The sequence below is a fragment of the Miscanthus floridulus genome, chromosome 18, assembly GCF_019320115.1.
Source record: "Miscanthus floridulus cultivar M001 chromosome 18, ASM1932011v1, whole genome shotgun sequence".
In the NCBI taxonomy this organism is placed as follows: Eukaryota; Viridiplantae; Streptophyta; class Magnoliopsida; order Poales; family Poaceae; genus Miscanthus; species Miscanthus floridulus.
The window spans coordinates 54,754,754-54,777,287 of NC_089597.1; the positions used below are offsets into that span (position 1 = coordinate 54,754,754).

At 45.4% G+C, this 22,534-nt stretch overlaps 3 pseudogenes; all 3 read left to right on the forward strand.

Moving 5' to 3' along the window:
* Positions 1 to 11,647: 11,647 nt before the first annotated feature.
* On the forward strand, positions 11,648 to 13,028 carry LOC136522688 (3-ketoacyl-CoA synthase 6-like; annotated as a pseudogene).
* A 1,386-nt stretch (positions 13,029 to 14,414) lies between these two features.
* Positions 14,415 to 15,798, forward strand: LOC136519952 (protein ALP1-like; annotated as a pseudogene).
* Positions 15,799 to 16,147: 349 nt separating this feature from the next.
* On the forward strand, positions 16,148 to 17,132 carry LOC136520263 (uncharacterized; annotated as a pseudogene).
* The last annotated feature ends 5,402 nt before the right edge of the window (positions 17,133 to 22,534 follow it).

Below are 22,534 nucleotides of genomic sequence, written 5' to 3' on the forward strand. Positions count from 1 at the left end.
GGCAAAGAGTACGAGAAATTGGATGCATGCTCGGTATGCCATGCATTGCGGTATAAGATCAGGCGAGATGACCCTGGTGATGTTGAGGGCGAACGTCCGTGGAAGAAAATCCCTGCCAAGGTTATGTGGTATGCTCCTATAATACCACGCTTGAAACGTCTGTTCAGAAACAAAGAACATGCAAAATTGTTGCGATGGCACAAAGAAGACCGTAAGGTAGATAATATGTTGAGACACCCTGCTGATGGGTCCCAGTGGAGAGCAATCGACAGAGAATTCCCGGAGTTTGCAAATGACGCAAGAAACTTAAGGTTTGCTTTAAGTACAGATGGTATCAATCCTTTTGGAGAGCAGAATAGTAGTCATAGCACTTGGCCTGTTACTCTAAGTATCTACAACCTTGCTCCTTGGTTATGCATGAAGCGAAAGTTCATTATGATGCCTGTGCTCATCCAAGGCCCGAAGCAACCTGGCAATGACATCGATGTGTACCTGAGACCACTTATTGATAAACTTCTCATTTTGTGGAATAAAGAAGGTGTACGTGTGTAGGATGAGTACAAATAGGAACACTTTGATCTGCGAGCATTGTTGTTCGTAACAATCAATGATTGGCCTGCTCTAAGTAATCTTTCAGGACAGTCAAACAAGGGATATAATGCATGCACACACTGCTTCGGTGATATTAGAGGTGTATTCTTGAAAAAATGTCGAAAGGTCGTGTACCTTGGCCATCGTCGATTTCTTCCTACAAATCACCCTGTAAGAAACAAAGGCAAGCATTTTAAAGGGAAGGCAGACCACCTGACCAAGCCTCGCAACCGAACCGGTGAGGATGTACTCGATATGGTCAATGATGTGAAAGTCGTCTTTGGAAAAGGACATGGCAGCCAACCTGTTCCGAATGACACTAACGGTCACGCACCCATGTGGAAGAAGAAGTCCATATTTTGGGACCTACTCTATTGGCAAGTCCTAGAGGTCCACAGCTCGATCGACGTGATGCACCTGATGAAGAATCTTTGTGTGAACCTGCTAGGCTTCATGGGTGTGTATGGAAAGCCTAAGGACACATTTGAAGCACGACAGGACCTACGTTGTTTGAGAGAAAGAGACAACCTGCATCCAAAGAAGACAGATGATGGACGCCATTACTTACATCCTGCTAGCTACACTCTAAGCAAAGAGGAGAAGGAAATCATGTTTGAATGCTTAAACAACATCAAGGTACTATCTGAATTCTCCTCGAATATAAAGGGTATTATAAATGTGCTAGAGAAGAAATTCTGTAACTTAAAGTCCCATGACTATCACGTTCTCATGACGTAATTACTTCTAGTTGCATTAAGAGGAATTCTACCTCCAAATGTATGTCTAGCCACCGTGAAGCTATGTGCATTCCTCAATGCAATTTCTCAAAAGGCAATTGATCCAACTGATCTAGCTAAACTACAGAATGATGTGGTTCAATGTCTTGTCAGCTTTGAGTTGGTGTTCCCTCCTTCCTTCTTTGATATCATGACACACCTCCTAGTTCACCTAGTCAAGGAGATTTTCATTCTTGGTCCTGTGTTCCTACACAACATGTTCCCCTTAGAGAGATTCATGGGAGTCCTGAAGAAATATGTTCACAACCGTGCTTGCCCAGAAGGAAGCATCGCCAAGGGCTATGGAATAGAAGAGGTCATTGAGTTCTGTGTTGACTTTATTCCCGACCTTGACTCGATTGGTGTTTCTGAATCAAGACATGAGGGGAGACTAAGCGGAAAGGGGACACTAGGGAGGAAAACATATATTGGTACGGAGGATGATTATTTCAATAAAGCGCACTACACAGTTCTACAGAACTTCTCTTTGGTAGATCTGTATATTGAGACACACAAGGATCTCTTACGATCTGGGTTTCTAGGGAAGACTGAAGCTTGGATTACGCGTAAGCACATGGAAACTTTCGGCGGTTGGTTGCGAAAAAAATGTCAAGGTGATGAGAGCATCCATGAGCAACTGTATTTATTGGCTATGCAACCATCATGGCATATCGTCACATACAAAGGGTACGAGATAAATGAGAACATATTCTACACAGTAGCCCAAGATAAAAGGAGTATCAACCAAAATAGTGGTGTCCACATAGATGCCACAGACCCGAATGGGAATAAGCAGACATATTATGGCCACATAGATGAAATATGGGAACTAGAATATGCACCTACTTTGAAGATCCCATTGTTCAAGTGCCAATGGGTCAAGGTGACTGGAGGTGGGGTAATAGTAGACAACGAGTATGGAATGACAACAGTAGACCTTAGTAATATTGGGTACAAAGACAAACCATTCGTCCTTGCCAAGGATATGAATCAGGTGTTCTATGTCAATGATATGTCTACCAAACCAAAAAGAGGGAAAAATGATAATGACTCAACCAAAGAGCCAAAGCGCCACATAGTTCTTTCAGGGAAAAGAGTCATCGTGGGAATTGAGGACAAGTCGGACATGTCAGAAGATTATGAAAAGGATGACCGAATTCCACCCTTCAAAGTGAACAAAGACCCTAGCATCTTGGTAAATGATGAGGACACTCCATAATTACGACGTGATCATAACCAAGGGACATACGTAAAGAAGAAGTTCACTGCTGTGCCCACTTGATGATATAGTGATTTAATGTAGTGTGTGTTTGAGATATTATGTAATAATTGTAAATTCAGATGTTTATTATGTCGTGTTTCAAATTAAATCAATGTTTGATTTGGTGGGATTTCTCTCTCGAAAAGTTAAATTAGGATATTGAGTGATGAAAAATTAAAATATTAATGTTAAAATGATGTGAAAACAAACTTTCTGTCCAAAATCAACAGTTTTAATAATTTTAATTAAACACTACATTTTTGCATTAACGAAATAATAAATATTAGTTACATTATGTTTTATAATTATAACAAAAAATAAAAAAAGTTTGGTTATAGATTTTTCCTATGTGCAATAAAGAAAAAGAAAATCCATATTTTTAACAAAATAATTTTATGCCTTTTATTTAATTTACTATGTATTTAACAAGACTATTGCATTTCTATTAAAAAAATTTGCTCAAAACAGGCAGGTAACGAAACTGCAGCCCACCTTTACTCCCGGGTGGGAAGCCCACCCAGGAGTAAAGGTGGGCTGTAGTTTCGTGGCCTGCCAAAAAAACCTTTACTCCCGGTGCGTATTACCAACCGGGAGTAAAGGTAAACCTTTGCTCCCGGTGCGTGTTACCAACCGGGACTCTCGGTTGGTAACACGCACCCGGAGTAAAGGATCTTTACTCCCGGTGGGGGGCTAGCACCGGGAGTAAAGGGGTGTGGCATATATATGCCAGTGCTCAAACCCCTCGTCGCCCCATCTTCCTTGCGTTGTCGATCTTCGCCGCCGCGCGCGCCATCGCCGATTCCTCTCCCCTGCTGTGCCCACGCCACCCGACCTGCCACACCGAGGACGCCGCCGCCACCCCGCCCGACGCCGGTCATCGCCACCGCCTCGCGCACATCCGCGGTCCTCGCGCGCGTGTTCACCGCGCCGCTGCCGCCACGACCCCATCGATCTGCCTCCGCATTCATGAGGTGAGTTCTCTCGGCTTTCTCTCTCCTAGTGCATAGGGTTTTGCCATTCAGTGGCCAGTCACAGTATGGGCATGGCAGGTCGCATGGCCGTGGTGAGGATGATGGTGCGGTGCCGTGGCTTGTTCATGGCTATGGAGTTTTGCGGCCGGGAATGGGGGGATGGCCGATGCGCGGTGGCGTGCGAGCTGAAGGAGAGCAGAGGAAAATGAGTAGAGGATTGACGGTGATGTTGTGCAATTTTTTTTTATTTTTTTGCAAAACATGTAATTGAGAAATTGCCTAGCCATTTTGTGGCATTTTATTATGCATTATACCTTGACTGGACTGGACATCCCAAAATTGTATGCCTATTTTCATGTCATCTTATTATGCATTTTACTTTGACGGTTGTTCATAAAATGTTCTCAAATAGTAAATCAAGGCAATTGAATTGCTTTTCAAAGTAGAGTTTGCAATGCTATATATTGATGTTTGTACTATGTTTTGCAAAAAGAAAAAAACATGTGGACATGCATGCATGATATATAATATACTCCTTTTGATCACAGATATAAAATTGTATTTTGGCCTGGTTGACAAAATTTAAACTTTGACTATCTCACATTATATTTTGAGATTGTGGCATTTGGTCTAAAAAAGGACTATACATATTATGAAACTATTATTTCCCATGATGAACCTATTAATAATAAGTTTACACCTTCAATCTATCAAACTATTTCTATATTATCAAGTACAACCGCAAACATGGACCGATGGAAGCCGAATTGACCAATGTGTGATGTTGGAGACGGAGCACCGATTTATGGTGTTTTAGTCATTTTTAATGCCTATCCATTTATGTTTCAGATAAAACTAGGTCTTGCTCTAATTTTGGACCTACAGTGTAAGAAATGTTGCTTCTTGAGACAGTGTTGTGCTTCATATGAGTTTTGGATATCTATGCTTGAGTTCACACTGAACAAAAGAATGCTTATTGACAAGTCAAGTACTCGGTGCACTGTATATGGAGAATGCTAAATTAAGAATGTTTTTTGATTGACTTCTTCACATATGATTTTTTTGTTCACATGTATGAAAGGATGTCCACATGAAAAATGTGCGCTAATCTCATGTATTCCATTCTAATGCAGAACTATTGGAGTTGCTAGGAGTAGAGACCACAATAGAAGGGATATCAAGGCCCCAACATCGCCGCCGACCTCGGTCCCCACGACGCCCTCCACCTCTACGCCGACCGCGCCGAGCACCGCCTTCATCGTCGGCCCTCCTCACGTCGTCGTCGTCAGCAGAGACCGCAGTGTGCGCGCCCCCAACGCCGGTTGCCACTGCGCCAACATGGCCTAGCCCGCTCTGCTGCGCCGACCACCGCCCCAGCCCACTCTACGCCGACGTCGAGACCACGCCGCTCGTCTTGCCGTACGTCCTTGTCCTCGATCGTGATCCATATGTTTTCGTCATTTGTATTCATATGCATGTATATATACGTCACGGAGCACCACAACCCTCGTTCGCCCATGCATTTCTATGTATACGGCGGAGCACCGCCACCCTCGTTCGCTCTACGGTTTAGGGTTTATACGGCGGAGCACCGCCGCCCTCGTTCACCCTAGGGTTTAGGGTTTATACGGCAGAGCACCGCCGCCCTCATTCGCCCTAGGGTTTAGGGTTTATACGGTGGAGCACCGCCGCCCTCGTTCACCCATGTGTACAAACATATATACGGCGGAGCGGAGCACCGACACTCTCGTCACACCGCCCTCTCTCATGGCCTAGTCGATCAACATTCGTATTATCATTATCATTAACGCTAAACAATCATACTAGGGCAAATTGCGTTGGTGACTAGGGCGAACTGCGTTGTTGATGTCACCGACGTGGTTCGCCCTAGTCACCGACACAATTCGCCCTCGTCCGTTTGTGTATAGCCCTAATTCACCCTTGTACCGACGTAGTTTGCCCTAGTGTGGCGAATTGCGTCCGTGACCGAGGGGCAAGATTTAATAATGCATATTGTTCATAGATTTTACGCATGTAAGCAAAGATTTGATGTACTATATATTGGTTTTGTTTTTTGAAGCTAGATGGCCGACCCGAAAAACATGGATGAGGAGGAGTTGATGATGAATTTGATCAACACTGGCACTCAAGTTGCCGGCGATGATGGTGCTAAAAATAACGTGCAAGAGGATGCAGATGACGGGAGTCAGTACTTAGCTCTTGAACAAAATGAGCAACAAGATATTGGCCAAGTATATATTTTTTATTATTAGCTATATATATTATCATATGTCTTATGTGTGCTCATGACATTAAAAATAATGTTTATGTTTTGTAGCCCTCTGGATCGACATCAACAACTACAACGAAGAGTAAAAATGTTTGAGGTCCCAAAAAGCCATTGGAGGGCCGCTTCATCATCTCGGAGTTCAATGTGGATACAGGCGAACCGGGGGGCCAAATAAAACAAAATTCGTGCACCACTGTGGTTACCTTGTAAGGGACCGGCTCCCGATCAGTACTCGCAAATGGAAGAAGAAGACCAATGCTCCTCATATCAGTTTTGTCTCCGATCGTGACAAGACGTTAATTTGGAATGATGTCTTAGAACATTTCACGCTCCAAACAGATGGTTATGATGATATAATAGATGGTGATGAATTGAAGGAGCGAGTTAGGGATTGGGCAATGAAGAAGATGGCCACCTAGTTTTAGACTTGGAAGAAACACCTATACACGACGTATGTCAAGAAGAACATAGCACTAGATTTCACTGTCCCAGACTCGATCTCAAAGCAGAGGCCCTATTGGGATGAGTTTGTACAGTACAAGACATCGAAAGAGGGTGTGAGTCGGGTGATAAAGAACCAACGTAATGCCCAACAGAAGACATACCACCATAACTTGGGATCAGGTGGCTACCCGACTGCCATTAAGAAGTGGAACAAAATGGAAGCAGACGTTCTTGCCAAGGGTATCACACCAGAATCACTCGAGTGGGGAGAGCGTGCAAAGAATTGGTTTTTCGCTCATGGGAGAACACTAGACCAGAAGACAGGGAAGTGCGTTTATGGCGCAAGACTACAAGAAGCAGTAGAAAGATTGTTTTATACTCAGAGAGCTACTGCTAGTGGTGCGTTTAGGCCCAATAGAGAGAAGGATGAACTGACATACGCCATCGGGACTATTGAACACGGTGGCCGAACTAGAGGCAAATGAAGTGTCTCGTGGGAGCATGGATTCCCTTAGGACAGACCTTCCTACAGAAGCCGCCAGAGAAAGAAGGAAGAAGAGGCACAGCGGCTCTAGAGGTTGGAGGAAGCGGTGCGTGAAGCACAGGAGCGGGAAAAAAACCTTGAAGCGAGAATGCAGGAGGAAATCAGAAGACAAGTGCAAATAGCAGTGAGTGCAAGCAAGCAGGCATCAGAGCTAGGAATCAACATTAGCCCCCCTGCTTAGTTGAAAAGCAGCTGCGCTTCCACAGAGATACCAAATCAAGGGGACACAGGACTGCGCTTCCCTATGGATGACGTCACTAAACCTTGTACATCGTGTGAGCTACACATTCCAAAGGGGAATTCCACAATCAAGGTGGCTATCGGTCTTGTTAATCCTATCAACCAAACCAAGACACCAAGGATTCATGGGAATATAATCCAAGAAGGATATGCTACCATCTCGGTAGATAAAACTGAAAAAGGTTTTAGTGATTTGCCTCTTGACATTCCTGGAGGTGATGGTGAGAAGACTCTAGGAGAAGCAGAGAAGACATTCATTCTATGGCGCAAGCGCCACATCATCATTCCCAGGATGTTGCCTCCACCTCCTCTTGAACTACCTCACCATAGGTGCGGATGAAAACACTACATCATTAATTTATATTGGCTTAAATAATTAACAATCTGCTCATAATAATATGTCATTCCTTTTTTTGTAGTAGATCCTCCCCCAACCTAAGTCCAATTGTTCAATCGCTAGATCATCATAGTGCTCCATATGATGACAATGTGTTGGAAGGCGAGACTGCATCCACACCATCTCCAAGGAGGTCTCCAACGCCGCAGCCGCCACCTCCAAGGAGGTCTCCAACGCCGCTGCCACCACCTCCAAGGAGGTCTCCAACGCCTCCCCCGCCCCCACCTACCAAGAAGCCAAGTACTAGCAAGAGGCCAGCCCCGCAAACGAAGAACCAGCCCCCGCCGGCAAAGAAAGCCACCGTGAAACCAAGGGCTATTCCCAAAATAATATCTGAAGAGAAGGAAGAAGTAACTGATGCATATAAAAAAGATATGTCCAAATTCTATGACAAACTTAAAAAGGATCAAGAAGTAAGAAGAAACCTAGAGAAACCATACTTCTTCGTAGCTCCAAATATTCTAAGAAAAAAGGTGGCTTCTTACAGAAAAAGAAGCGGACAGGGAAAGGAGTTGTACAACTCGGACAACAATCGCACCAATCAGTCCCCCCGCTAGTTGTTGGTAATGAATATGGTTCAAATTTAGGATTAATGCATCAGGCAAATATACCTCCGGATGTCGATTTGGATCACCTTGGTGAATTTATTGAAGAGACTGATCTCGACCTTTACCAGATGTTTGGTGATAGAAACATTGAGAGTGTGGTGGAGGTTGATATTTGGAAGAAAAAATTTGTACTAGACTAGAGTCTATATAACCCTCAAGCCTTAGGTGAACTGGGGATGCAAATGTACCTGCTAAACAAGTGGTAATGCAGGCGTCTACCGGTGGATACTTCTGCGTTGGTGTCAGAATTAGAGACGAACATTGGTTTTGTGGCGATGATGTTATGTATGTTGACTTTACAGAATTTCATCAACTATGCCTCCTGACCTCTCTGGACAAAGTTATCATTAGCTGCTATTGCCTGTAAGTAATAATTCTTTCGATCTATTATCAAACTCATCATATGTGTGTATATGCATATAAATTATCCTAACAAGTACTATATATATGCAGATTTACAATGACAGAGCGTAGAAAGAAAGGCTGCAATGAAATTGGTTTTATTGATCCCCATATAGTATTCAAAGACCCAGTTACTCCAAAGCCTAATTGGAAGTCTGAGTTAGAGAGTAACCTCATGAACTTCTTAGTGAACCAACGCCACAAGAAGGATATACTCTTCCCCTACAACTTCAAGTGAGTGTTAATAATGTCGATCATCCTTAATGGCTCATATGTTGATTCTAGTTAATTAATAAGTGTTATGCGTTATATCCTATAAACACATGCAGCAATCACTGGATATTGATGGACATCGATCTGGTGAAAAGTCACTTGATAATCTATGACTCGATGAGAAAACCACAACAAGACTACCAAGATATGATAGATATTATCCAGAGGTAATTTCGGTATCTCTAGCAACTATATATACACACAAACATGATAATTAACTATATCTGATGACGTGGTAAATTTTTTATTGGGCAGTGTTTGGAAAACCTTTATTGAGAAGCAACACATGGAAAAATGCAAAACGCCACTGAATATAATCCCTTTGAAAGTAAGTCCCCTAAATCGCATCATCTTTATTAATTAAACATATAGCTTTCACCGAATCACCAGATTGGATGACAAATCTTTTTCTCATAAAGTGGTGTCTGAGGTAGGAATAGGGGAACAACTACTGTGGTTACTATGTTTACGAGTTTATCAAGCAGGTCTCCCAAAGAACTCCTACAGAGAGACTCAAAGTACGTTAAAAATACACTATATATTCATTAAATTATTATTATTGATTGTGTTACTATGTCTTTATATATTATATATATATGTACATATATTAATTTATTTTCCTTTAATTCAAACCTGTAGGCTCGATGGTTGGAGGAAAAGGTCATACGGCAAGACCAGTTCAAAGCAATTCAAGAGTCTATAGCTGGATTTTTTAATGACCAGATCATCGATTCCAAGGGTGAGTTCTACTTCGACCCAACACTGCCATGGAAGTCAAGCTAGAGGATGAGAGGAAACTTGTTATATCACAACAACTGTAATGCAATCTTTTGTAATATATGCACATGAAATAATATAATGTAAAATACACATATGCATGCATGCATGTAAATATATATATAATGCATGCATGCATATATATATATATATATATATATATATATATATATATATATATATATATAATTCTATGCTTGAATTGTGTCATTTAATACGTTCATTGTGCTTGAACCGAAACATACTATACGCGCGTATAAATGTATTATTAGCAGCGTACAATATGACTTCGAAAACCTATTTTGAAAAGAAAACAAAAAAATGAAAAGAAAAGAAAAAAAAAAAAATAACCTTTAGTCCCGATTGGTATTATCAACCAGGACTAAAGGGTGCCGGCCCCGTGGCATGTCAGGAGGCACATTTAGTCCCGGTTGGTGTTACCCACCGGGACTAAAGGTCCTCCTTTAGTCCCGGTTTCTGACCCGGAACTAAAGGACCCCCATTTAGTCCCGGATGCTTGCTCCCGGGTGGGGAACCGTGACTAGAGGGGGTTCCCCACCGAGAGTAAAGTCCGTCTCTGTACTAGTGTACGCCTGCTCCTATAGTCAACGGTAATAGATTTGGGAACTTTAAGTGTTCTAGGAACCGATATGTGATCGATCAAATGAATATGGTTCCATATGCTTCAGCTGTTGGAAGCTTGATGAGTGTACAAGTACAAGTAAGAACTTACCCTGACGTAGTTTACGTATCCGGGATATTTTGGCAGAAGTCCAGTCCATATATAGATCACTAGAATGGAGTTGAGAATGTCTTGTAATTTAGCAAAGTATCATAGGCCTCATGCTGAGTAAGAAAGAATAAGTGCTCTCAAATAGTTGAGGGTACATAAGTTAAGTCTTGGCGAGATGTATAGTGAAATCCACAGCAGTTGCTAACACTCGCAGTTGGAGTATTATTATGGAAAAGTTCTAAAGAAACAGTTGTGGTGTCATCAGTGATGCATACCATAGTATAGTTTGACATGAGGCTTAAAGAACAGGCAAAAAGTGGTTAAGGAAATTTGTACCCGAATTTGACAATGGCAGACAATAGCAATAACCATTTAAAGTAAGTTAACTTCTAAGACAACATGTCAAGTGTGCTACCAAACATATTGACACTAAGTTATATGTTGTAAAGTAGAAAATCTAGAATCATTTAGAAAGCATTGAGAACATAAGTACCGAGTAAGTACTCGTGGATCTTCTTACCAAAGGCTTACCACCCAGTGCGTTCAGAGAATACACAGTCGACATGGGTTTATGGGAAAGCCTATGATTTTTGGATACTAAGGACCTAGTTGAGTATCTGTTTTAAAACAGAGAGGTGCATTGTAACTGTTAAATTTAATGGCAGCTGACTGTGACGATGAAGCACGCTCTATGCACTGATCTGTGATGGAATGAGAAAAAAGATAAAGAAAGTTGAGTTTAAGTATGAGGTGAGATCAAGGGGAAGATTGTTAGTGTTGATCTCATTCAACTCAGCCCAACGGTCGAGTCGGGCCTTGATCCAGTGCCCTGATCGGGGGCATCCAACCAAACCAAGGTTGGTGGCCCCCCGTCGCGCAGCACCATATAGAGAGAGGTGGGGGCCAGGGCGCAGACATGAGGTTCACTATGATCCCCACTTACTGCTCTAACCCTACCGATCAAGGGAGTGCTAAAGCGTCGGGAAGTGCCACCACCGGACCATAGCACCACCGCCCCGCCGCCGCCGCCACCGGATCCACCACCGCCGCACGACGCCACCGACGGGACCTCGACATGGACGGCTCATCCTCCTTTAAAGCCGACGGTCAACCACTCCTAGATCTCCCTCTCTCAATGTCTCCCTCTCTGTATCGTGTTCTAGGCCGAATTTGAATCAACCAGTAAGCTATTCACCCTCAGTACTACACCTAGATGAATCCTAGGCATCTCACACTCACTACTCAGTCTCAAGCGCCTAAAATACGTCTTCCAACTCGTCGTGAACAATTTTGTTGTCACTGTTGCTGTGCTATTTGCAACTATCCTATTGCTGAAAGGCGCAGAGCTAGGCTCTTCCTAGATTCTCATATGGTTACATGCAGTGCGGCATGCCCATCTGTTTCTGCTCACATTCCTCCTTTCAATTGGCTTAGGTATCTTCGTCTACTTCATGTATGCCTCTCGCCATGTATACCTTGTGGACTATGCTTGCTTCCGTCATACAGCTAATTGTCGTGTCTCAACGGCGTCTTTTATCGAACACCTTCACCACATGCCATCCCTCGATGATAACAGAATTCAGTTCATGACGCGCATGCTTGAGCACTCAGGCATTGGTGATCAGAGCTACCTCCCCAGTGGCACCCACTACATTCCACCATTCCACACTTTGAGTGATGCCCGTAGCGAGGCGGAGCAGGTCATGTTTTCATCCATTGATGACTTATTTGCTAAGACATACATCAATCCCAAGACAATTGACATAGTCGTCACGAACTGTAGTGCTTTCAATCCAGTGCCATCCTTGGTTGACATGATTGTAAACAAGTACAAGCTACGAGGTGACGTTCGTAACATCCACATCTCTGGGATGGGGTGCAGTGCAGGGTTGACGATCTCGGTGTAAGTTGCAAAAAATCTCTTGCGGGCTACCCCCCGGAATGCACATGCGCTGGTGGTTTCCACGGAGATCATCTCCCTCTTCTTCTACTCAGGGAGGAACCGTGCAATGCTACTGCCAAATGTTCTATTCCGGATCGGTGGGGCTGCAATGCTACTGTCGACATCTCGGTCTATGTCACGGTTCAAGCTCATGTACACTGTACGCACAACCACTGCTGCCCAAGATAAATCTTATCAGTGTGCATTCCAAGAGGAGGACGATGACACAGGTGAAATGGGAGTCAACCTGTCCAAAGACCTTGTAACCGTTGTTGGCGACACGCTGCAGGCCAGCATCTCGGCAATAGGATCCCTTGTGCTCCCATTCTCTGAGCAACTGCTATTTGTGGTCCCAATAATTGCACGTAAGTTGCTGAAGAGGAAAATGAAGCCCTATGTACCTGATTTCCGGATGGCCTTCGAGCACTTCTGCATCCACGCCGGTGGGCGAGCGGTTATTATTGATGCTGTCCAGCGTAGCCTTTGTCTATCAGACGAGGACGTTGAGCCATCACGTATGACGCTGCACCGATTTGGAAACACATCGAGCAGCTCCGTCTGGTATGAGCTTGGATACATCGATGCTAAGAATCGGATAAAGAAGGGTGATCGGGTATGGATGGTTGGATTTGGATCAGGATTCAAGTGCAATAGCGTCGTGTGGAAGTGCATCCAGTCTGCCCGCAACCTCGATGGTCCATGGGCTGATTGCATTCACCGATACCCTGTAGGCACATACAAAGTAGCCAAGTGAATGTTTTGGCTAATAAGGTTTTAAGATACCCGTATGAACCTCTTGGAAGGTCTTGTTTACGTGCTGAGTATGTGTAGTTAATAAAAATGTGAAAATTATCTTTCTATCAACGCATAATCTATTCATTTGTAATCTAAGTGTATTAAAAAGCTACATTTTACTTAAGTATGAAATGATTGAAATTTCTTTCATAATATGTCTTGTATTCTTCAGCAATACCATTTTAGAGAGAAAATGAATGAAATTGCATGATGTCCATTCTATCCAATATATATATGCTAATTGAAAGTTTATAGGAACCTCATCAGAACTCTAAGAAGCAATCGTACCACAAAGTTCAATTCACTACTCCCTAAATTCCAAAATATAAGATGTTTGGCTTTTCTAAATATATAGCTTTTGCCGTACACTTAGATATGTACTATGTCTAAATATATAGTAAAAGTAATGTATCTAGTACAATTCGGAATGGAGAGTGAACATGTCAATCAAAGTGATAGCCGATAAACCTTAAAAGTGAAAGATATTGTTGACGCCGGATTGATCCCGGATCATACACCAGCAAGACCTAGGGGCTGTTTGGATCGTGGCCACAGGCTGCAACGCCTAACCTTAAGTTTGCCACAAGGTTTTTGGTAGGTGTTTGGTTCAGCATTCAGATTCGGTACGCCACTGCCACGAAATTACCCCGCCACAGAATTCCTTCGCAAAAAATGTGGCGGGCGGTGGCGGGTGTTTTTGCCGCCCCAGCCCACCGTGGCGCGCCGAACCTAGATTTTCACCGCAGTAGAAAAGCATCCCGGCTCCTTATCATCTCCCGACACTCCTCCCAATCGAAAAAAATGCCGACATCCTCCCAGCCGGTCCGCCGCCGATGCCGCCCGTAGGGACCGCCCGCGCGCTTCGCGACCAGGCATTAGGCCGCCGCGCCCTACTGCCGTCGCGGCCAGGAGCCGCCGCTCGCCCGCTCCTTGCTGCCACCGCCTCTCCTATGTCCACGCGCAAGTCCAAGGACCTGGACGCCGCCGCCCCTACTGCCTGACTGCCTCTGCTTCTCGTGGTGTTCAGTCAACCAGGTAAAGATCTGAAATTATCAGTCCCACAACCATCTTCTCCATCTCAGTCGCATTGCTTCTCCCCTCCCTGTTGAGCTCTGGTTGTTCTCTCCATGTGTGCAGATCTGAAACAAATCAGTGAAACAGGTGAAGATCCATCCATCTCGTGGTGTTGGTCATGCGCAATCAGTCCCTGCAGATAAAGAAGGTTCAAGTGCGGAAAGCCCTTGCACACAAAGAAGGTTAATTCCATTATCCCCTTTGGCATTGATTTTCTGGTGGAGAAAAAAAATCAATGATGAGATGCCTTGCTAGTTTATTACTGATTCATCCTTATTTCTGAACATATGTTTTAGATGGGTCAAAGAAAACTATACTTGCAGTATTACTTGGACTACTTCCATTATATATGGAGGAGAAGGTTAATTGCTGGTATTCTTGTGTGTCTGGCCATGTATCTGCATAGGATTAAATCAAGAAAAAGAAGAAGGGCCATAACTTATGCTCCCATGATAGATAGAGATGTTGATAGATTGGCACGTCTAAATCGTTTGTATCATGGTACTGAGGCCCATTGCATAAGTGAGTTGCGTATGAGGAAAGCTGTATTTCATAAACTCTGTCATGAACTTAGATCACGTGCCTTGCTAGAGGACACTTTTCATGTGTCAATGAGGAACAAGTTGCCATGTTTATCCATTGTGTTGGGCACCATTGGTCAAACAGATCAATTGGTTTTGAGTTCATGAGGTCAAGTGAAATTGTTAGTAGGTATTTCCATCATGTTTTAGATGCCCTTTGTACCCTTGGTTGTGACCTCATATGTATCAGATCTGTTGAGACACATTCAAAGATAACAAGTTCTCCGGGCAGATTTCACCCTTATTTTGAGGTACATCAAATTTGTTAATCAATAATTCGGAGTTTAGTTTAGGTGTCATATTAATCTTTTTTTTTGAAAAAAATATTTCCGTAGGCATGCATAGGAGCCTTCGATGGTACACATATACCAGCATGTGTACCTTTCCATATGCAAGATCGGTTTAGGGGTAGAAAATCATATACAAGCCAAAATGTGCTAGCAGCAGTTGATTTTGACCTAAGGTTCATATATGTCCTTGCCGGATGGGAGGGATCAGCCCATGATTCTTATGTGCTTCAAGATGCTCTATCACGTCCTAATGGGCTTAACATACCAACAGGTAGGAATACTCCATTGTCCTAATACCTCCAATCTGAAACTTCACCTATATACTTAACTAATTAATCTAGAAAAGCCAATGATGTAGGCAAATTTTCCTAGCTGATGCTGGATATGCAGCAAGGCCTGGTGTATTACCTCCGTACCGTGGTACTCGATATCACCTACAAGAATATAGGGGGACCAGGGAGCCTAAGAACCCGAAGGAATTATTCAATCTTCGCCATTCCTCACTTAGAACTACTGTTGAATGAGCATTTGGTACCCTCAAGAATCGTTTCAAAATCTTCAAGAGTCAGCCGTTCTTCCCTTTGAAAATACAAGTCAAAATTGTGATGGCTTGTTGTGCTCTTCATAATTGGATCTTACAGGACGGTCCTGACGAGTATGTTTATGATGATGCTGCTTGGTACACAACCTTGCCTCGAAGTATTAGAAATCATAGTGATATGCACCAGGAAAATGTGGCATGGGCTAGAAAAAGAGATGACATGGCTCAAACGATGTGGGAAGATAAAGTAGGAGCTGCTCTAGATTAGGTTCAAGAAATTGTGTGCTACTATCTTTGCAAATTAATTCTTGTTGATTTACCTCTGTGTATCGAACATATATTCAAGTGTGATGCTTTCTTTTCTATGTATGGAACATATATAATGCGATGCTTTGTACCTACATGTACCTGGTATAGGTTGGCTGTTGTTCTGTCATCCCAGTTTATTTGAGTCTCTGTGATCTCTATTATGTACCTTTCCTTGCAAATTTAATTGTGATTTTAATTAAATATCTCTTGTATGGAAAACAGCCATGGCCAAGGGAAAAGCTAAGGTTGATGTTGTTGCACCCTCCCGTGAGAGGTCCTTGAATTGGCATGAGGATCAGTCAAAGTACATGCTAGAGTGGTGCATTGAGTATTTGAAAAAATAGCATACATGATTTAAGTTTAAGAAATCACATCTCCTGCTGTGTGCCAATGAGTTAAACAAGAAGTTTGCTATGGGGGTGACCGTTGATCAAGTGGACCGTCACTATAGGTACCACAAAGAAAATTGGAAGTACATTGCAACAGCTCTGAGGAATAGTGGCAACACATTTGATGAAACCAGATGCATGGTGATTGTTTCCGAATCTGAGAAAGCAGAATTATCTGTAAGTTGCTTGCACTAAATTTAATTATTATTTATTCTATTTTAGAATCTAAAACCAATTCACTTGTTCGCAGTATATGAAATCAATTTCGTTGTTCACATGATTGCAGGATAGAGCAAGACGCCTGCTTGCTAAGCCCATCAAGTTCTACTATGAGATGAGAGAACTATTCATAGGATCCAAAGCTGATGGATCTTTGGCTATGGACTAGAACACATGCATGGATGCTGATGATGGCTCACATAGTGATGAATCAAGAGAACTAATTGACCTCAATTGCTACACACAGCCTGAAGATCTAGAAGGTGATGATTCAGACACTTTGCCAACTCCAACCAGACATGCTACATTTGATAACACATCTTCCAACACTAGTGAAGCTAGGAGGAAGCGTCCAAGAGCCAATAAGTCACCAACTAAGAAACCAAGAAACAAGAGCCGTTTTGCAGGTTCCACTGATGAAATAACTGCTACAATGAAGTCACTTCGGGAAACACTTGCTGCCACTGCCCCTCCCCAAATGCCACAGCTTACTGATCCTCATGCACTATTATGGCAAAAACTAGAGGCAATCCCAATGACACCAGATCAGAGGGTTCTTATTGGTGAACATTTGTCTACCAAGGAGAATAAAGGTAAGCGTGGCTGGTTATGTAATGCAAGCGCCGATACTCTGAATGCTTGGGTGTTCAAGTTCTTATGTGACAGAGAAGGCTTTAACCTGTGAAGCTTAGCTTGTGGTGAGCCTAGAAACTTGGTTGGGTTCTTATTTTGGTTGTGGTGATGACTGATGGCTTAGGATATATATGCAAGCTTATTTTGGCTGTGGTGATGACCCTGATGGCTTAGGATGTACATGAACTAGGCTATTTGGTTCGATGTGTGCCCATTTTGGCAGTGTAGTACTAATCCATGCCTAGCTGCTTGCTGCTTTTGTAATTAATATTGTAATCTAGACCTTTAAACCTGCCTATAGCTTGAACGTGGCTGTTTTGTAAATATGTCCAGGAACTTTTAGTTGTCTGGTAATGAATGATGGCTAGAAGATGGTGTGTTCTTATTTTGCTCGTGAAGAATAAACAACCGGTTGTTGATTGTTTTTCCTGGTTACTGATTTTATGTAAAGGTTGGCAAACTAGTAATATATGTGGCTTGAGGTATATGTGGCAGCAAACCAAACATATGCCACAACAATTTTCCAAATTTTTGTGGCTGAAATCCAAACAGCAACCACACTTTATTTGTCAAACCTTAGTCACTAACCAAACACCTTGTTTTTGCCACAGATTATGGCAAGCCACACATGTGGCTGGTGCCTAACATTAGTCATGGCAAATTGTGGCTGGAAACCAAACAAGCCCCTAGTACGCCCGGGCTGCCACAGACCCAATAACGCAACGAGGATGTCACATGGTGAAGAACAAAGAGATTTACAAGCAAAGCACCAAAGGTGCGTGACGAAGAACCGGCTAGTTTTGAGGCAAACTAGCAAAGAAATTGTTGAAGCTCTCGCCCGGGCGGGACCCGTCGGGGCAAGGATGTCGTCGGGTTGCCCTAGGTCCGTCGGCAAGCCTAGGGTGCCGTGCTTGATCGTCGGATCAAGGGATGAACAACATGGGGTTGAAAAAGAGGGTAAAAGGGTTGTAGTAGATTGATTTTGACGATTGGATAGTTGGGATCTCAATCGGTCGTGATCCTCTCATATATATAGATGGGGTGGTTTTATCACAGTAGGAAACCTTTTCGAGCCTTATTTTCCAAGTTGCCCACGAGTCTGGCGGTTCAGATTAGAATCCAAAAGGCTAGATCCGAACATGATTTTTTAATAGGTCTGTCGGTCTACCAGAACTTCCAACGTGGGGATAACCTCGGGCACCCGAACATGTTTTTCAGCTTTCCTAGAAGTTTTGATGCCTGTCAGAACTTCTGACGTATGAGTCGAAACTTCTGGCGGTGGAACATCTTCCCGGGGGCGTAGTCTTTCATCCGGACTCTGAATTTGACGTTCCATATATGTTTTTTTGACTAAAGTCTGCAGGGAAACCCCAATCTATTTTTTCATAATTTTTCTTTATTCCAGACCTATTTATTCGCTCCCACGGGAGTCGAACTCAGGTCTGCTGGATGCTACTTAGGTGCTCTAACCACTAGGCTAGAAGCCCTTTCACCGTTCATATATGTTTTTTGACCATCTTGATGAGAGGAATGCAATGGTAAGGTCTGTTTGATATTTTGACAACTTGAGAAAGTCAGCTTAGCCGACTTGGGAGTTGGCTAAGCCGACTCTAGCTGGTTTATCCTCCCAAAAAGCTGTTTTCTTCGTCCGGGCCCCAAATGCGATGATCCAAGTATTCTTTTTGACCGTCTTGACGATAGAAACATGATGGTGGTGTCCATTATGCACTTTGGACACTTTTGAGTGTCAACAGATATTTTGTTTGCCATGTCACCTATCAATTGGAAGGTTCACGTGTATAAGTTTCTTTTGGACCATAACATTATTTTGTGTTACTATAAGGCATATATTTGTTAGACAATTTTATATGTTCCATTTATATATTACAATAAAGTTCCACTTTTTGTAATATTTTACCTGTAAAATTAATTTTGTGTTACTATAATTATTGTCAGTAACACATTCTTATAAAATAAGTGTTTTGTGTTATAGCCCATGTCTACAACACATAGTTTTGTGTTACTATAAAATTTCCTTGGAACACATTGATGAATGTGTTATAAGATTGTGTTATAATATCCTTGTTTTGTTGTAGTGTCTCCTTCCACTCACTACTATAGATAGGCCATCTGTCGGGTACCATAAAAGGGGTCCCCTAAGCGAAAACCGAAAAATCGCTTAGACCATGTCAAAATCAAAGCCAAGAGACAACTACTGGCTAAACCCCACCTTGTCCGAGGCTACCGATTCTCCGCCTCGCTCGAGGCCTCGCACGAAAGGCCTCGGACGGAGTACCGATTCTCCATCTCGCTCGAGGCCTCACACCAAAGGCCTCGGACAGGGTACCGATTCTCCGTCTCGCTCGAGGCCTCGCACGTAAGGCCTCGGACGGGGAACCGATTCTCCATCTCGCTCGAGGCCCCGCACGTAAGGCCTCGGACGAGGTGCCGATTCTCCACCTCGCTCGAGGCCGGCTCGGCGACAACCCTGTCGCCTCCGCCTCGACCGATTTCCCTGACAGAACATCACGTCCAACTAATGCGACCAACCACTCCCTCGACGGCTCGACACAGCGGAGTGACCTACGAGATGGGAGTCGCATCAACACCATGCCATCCGAGATAGGACGGGGCGGGGGTTACCGGCCGCTGTGCTCGGCACTATGCCCACGACTGACGCCCGTGCTGCACTGTGCTGCCTAACCCCAACTGCTCCGAGGACAGCGCAGCATGGGGAGTCAAGTTCGGGTCTCTATAGCCTCGGAATCAGTGTACGGGACCAACTGCTCCCTCCGAGCCTCGGCAATCCGCTTTAGGGTCTCGACAGCCTCGGGATTCACGCCCGCCGAGCCCCCCACGATGGCTCGGCCTCTGCACCAACTGAGCCTTGGCTCTTTACGCTGTCGACATACAGCGACCGGCACGTCGTCCGCCATGCCCTGCGTCAAGCTATCACTGGAGCTCCCACGTCGCACAGGATCGGGCGTGACCGGCGCGTCGCTCTAGTGCATCAAGGACAAGACCGCTCCGTCGACCATGCCGCCATAGTGGCAAGCTACAGGGCTCGGACACACCACCTCCGCTCACAAGACGCCGCGTAGCAAACACATGTATCACCCCTGTCCCCCCTTCAACTATAAAAGGGAGAGACCGGGGCCATTTCTAGGGGGACTCATGGGACACAGAAGAACGAACACACACACGAGCTCACGAGCTCACAAGTTCACGAACTCACGCATAGACGAGCTCACGAGTTCACGAACAGGCACACACATGCGCAAGCAATGCACAACACTCTATAACACGCACGCTTCCCCACTGCCTGAGATCAACATCTCAGGCAACCCACACTGCTCCACGCAGAGACCTAGGACTAGCTCCCTCTCTCACCCAGCTTGTAACCCCCTACTACGAGCACTTCGGTGCAAGGAATACAAGATCAATCTCTCAGACTAGATGTAGGGCACCTATTGCCTGAACCAGTATAAACCTTGTGTCTCTTTGCATCACCATCCGGGATTAGGGGCACGTAGTACATTTTCACTAGTTGGTTGAGGGCTCGCCGGTCCAAAACACCGACAGTTGGCGCGCTAGGTAGGGGCTCAACTGCGTGTCAGCTTCGTCATCCCAACAAGTTTCGGATGGCAGACCCCGCGCGTCCACTGCATATCGGCATGGTGATCTGGTTTGGGAGCCTAGAGTTCATGTCTCTAGGACATGAGTATGATATGGTACTCCTCTCACCCAAAGCCCCACCGACCGATGACGACACCACGCACTGGCAGCCTAGGCGTAGACGGTGCTTGGGCCGCCGCTCTCATCGCGCTCGCTAGGCACGATGCGAGTGGGACCACCCCGACACCGCGTGAGCTTAGGGTGACGCACTGCGCCCCGCCGGTACCCCATGCCTAACTATTGGTACAGAGTCCCTGGTTGGGGACCTATCCAGCTTAAGCTTGGGCAAGGGAAAGACGCCGGTGGCATACAACGACGCCCCGTCATCAAGCTCTACCCCTCCACCTCCTGAGGGGTCGACTCTAGTGGAGCAAAGCCCGGCGATGGCACCATCCCCGTACCCCTTCAGGTTGAGAAATGCCGCCGCCACCTATGCTTCCGCTCACGCGAAGCCCTCAGGATGCCACCAACGCTTCGCCCTCGACCTTGACGCCACGACCGTGACCCACACCCACGCCGACTCCTCAGAGGAGGATGAGGTGTGGGCTAGAGCGGACTTCTCCAGGCTTCATGACCCTGAAGCCACGCGCCGCTTCCTGGCCGCGAGCGACTTCTGCTTCGGCTACTTCGACTCTGATGACGAAGGCACTTACGACCCCACTTGTGAGTGCTTCCACGTTGAGCTCAGGATGCCGAGCACGGGTGATGAGGATGAAGGGGCAGGTTCTTGCTCCCCGCCCCCCGAGGGGGCGGGCGTCGCTGCACCCCCACGCGTCGAGCCCCGGGCAGCGCGGAACGAGGACCTTACCCCCGAGGAACTTCGATGTCTGGACCTAGAGCAGCTCTGTGAGATTTAGGCCAAGGTCAAACAAGACCGACTCCTTCTACAGCAGCTTCGAGACACTCTCGAGCAAGAGCAGCGGGGTCGCGGTGATGGCGGAGCAGCCCGACGGAGGGCTCGCGACGTCAACCACCGCATCAACAACGACGAAGGGGGTGAGCTACCCCCTATCTTCAATCACGCTAGCCAGAACATCGCAGCAGCGGCAATGCTACTCCGGACGATGCCTGAGCCCTCTACCACGGAGGGGCGACGGGCCCACGGTGAGATTTGAGACCTCCTTGAGACTACCATGGTGCAGTAGGCCAAAAGTTCTACCTCTTCATGGCGCAGAGGTGCCTCAGAACTTCCCACGGCACCGCCTCAGCAAGATAGGGAGGCCTCGGTTCGTCCCGAGCCTGCTCGGGCACCGATGGCCAATAGGGTCCCCTTGGTGCACGACTGCCTCGGCGACCGATGCGAGGCGCAAGGCGACCACGACGTGGTCAGCAGGCGATGCCGCCACGACAACGAGGGGGCCGCCCAAGGCTACCACCCGCACCGAGGCAGCCGCTATGACAGTGGGGAGGACCGCAGTCCTTCTCCTAGGCCACTTGGCCCTCGAATCTTTAGCAGAGCTATCCGCGACGCTCATTTCCCGGCCTGGTTTCGGCAACCGGCCAACCTCATGAAGTATAACGGCGAGACCAACCCCGAACTTTGGCCGACCGATTACCGCCTGGCTTATCAGCTAGGCGGCGTGGACGATGACCTGCTCATCATCCGCAACCTCCTGTTGTTCCTGTCAGACTCGGTGCGAGCTTGGCTCGAACACCTCCCTCCCTCGCAGATCCACAACTAGAGCGACTTGGTAAAGGTCTTCGTTGGGAATTTCCAAGGCACATACATGTGCCCCAGGAACTCCTCGGACCTCAAGAGTTGTCGCCAGGGGCCAGACG